Raw genomic sequence first — 1,847 nt, 5'->3', positions numbered from 1 at the left:
TCCCGCTCTCTGCTCTTCTCCCTTGATGGTCCTAGGGACCTCCGCTCCTAGACTGAAAAGTCAGTCAATCACGCCCCTCCTTGCTATAAAATGTCCACCTTTACATTTCCAACCCTCACAGTCAGTCCTGATAACAATTATTCACTGTTGTATCACAAGAGACCCGTCTGCATTTCGTTGCATCAGCCCCGGCTAGTCAGATTAAATACTACTCACTGGAGATTCTACCTTCCTCCAGGCCCTCTGGATCTAGGTTCCCTCTTGAAAGCTTGTAAGCCAGTCACTTCTTGCCTTTGTAGTCCCCCACCCCCCATTTTGGGTAGCCAATGACCAAATTGCCCATCCCTGTCTACTCTGTGTGTGGAGGGGGTGGGAATGATTCTTGCTATAAGGACTTGTTCACTCTTTTGAGCTACTGCTTCCATAGATGTAGGTCTGGAGGCTTGCTTTTCACAAATACTGTCAGTGCAGCTTGGACTTTCTTCAATATCACTGGTGTTTGATAGTATGTTACCTCCTGAAACTTCAGTCAATTCTGTTTGGAATAGTTACTCTGTATTCTTTTCTTCTTCATTTGATGCTTCCTACATCATTTAATATAAGGAGCTCTGGTAGTGTAGTTACGAATCAAGCTGCGAACCACAAAGTCAGCAGTTCGAAACTACTAGCTGTTCCGTGGGAGAAAGATGAGGTGTTCTGCTCCCGTAAAGATTTACAGCCTCGGAAACCCTGTACAGGGTCACTGTGGGTCGGAACCGATTCCACGGCACACAGCCACCACCACATCAATCAATGTTATCATTAAATGTTGTTGAGTCAATTCCAGTCCATAGTGACCTTATACAGGATTTCCAAGGATCGGCTGGTGAGTTTGAACCACTGACCTTGAGTCTCAAACTGACCTTGAGTTTCAGTGCTTATCTTACAGCACCACATCAAGACTCCTTTTATTGCCCATAGAATCCTTGAATGTTGCACCTCTAGGCTGGAATTTTTCTTCAGTTTTTTCAGCTTGAGAAATGCTAAGCCTCTTCTTCCTTTTTGGTTTTCTAAATCCAGGTTTTTGTGCATTCATTATAATACTTTACTTAGTCTTTTCGAGTTGTCCTTTGAAAAATTCTGTTTAGTTCTTGTACTTCATTATTTCTTCCATTCGCTTTGTTGTTGTTATGTGCCATGGAGCTGGTTCCGACTCATAGTGACTCTGCACAGATCTTTACGGGAGCAGAAAGCCTCATCTTTCTCCCATGGAACAGCTGGTAGTTTCAAACTGCTGTCCCTGAGGTTAGCAGCCCGATTCGTAACCACTACTCTACCACAGTTCCTGTCCATTCACTTTAGCTACTATATTTTCAAGAGCAAGTTTCAGAGTCTCTTTTGATATTCACTTTGGTTTTTTCTTTCTTTTCTTTTTATTGACCTTTTATGATGTTCTTGATGTCAGTCATTGGTGTCCAGCGAGCCAAATCTGTTCTTAAGATAAATATGATTTCTCAATTCAGGTGGGATATACTCAAGCTTGTATTTTGACTCTTGTAGACTTGTTTTCATTTTCTTCGGCTTCAACCTGAACTTGCATATGAGCAAGTTGATGGTCTGTTCCACAGCCAGTTGGTCCCTGGCCTTTTCTGGACTGATAATATTGAACTTCTCCGTGATCTCTTCCCACAAATGTAGTCAATTTGATTCCTATGTGCTCCATCAGACAAAGTGCGCTTGTATAGGTACCCTTTATGTTGTTAAAAAAAAAAAAAAGTATTTGTAATGAACAAGCTGTTGGGGTCTTGCAAAATTCTATCATTCCATCTCCAGCATGGCCCCCAAGTTGTTAAGTTGTTAACTATTAG

This window comes from Chrysochloris asiatica, unplaced genomic scaffold (genome assembly GCF_000296735.1).
Source record: "Chrysochloris asiatica unplaced genomic scaffold, ChrAsi1.0 scaffold00168, whole genome shotgun sequence".
In the NCBI taxonomy this organism is placed as follows: domain Eukaryota; kingdom Metazoa; phylum Chordata; class Mammalia; order Afrosoricida; family Chrysochloridae; genus Chrysochloris; species Chrysochloris asiatica.
The sequence above is the reverse complement of the archived record's forward strand: the minus strand, read 5'-3'. Positions refer to the sequence as shown.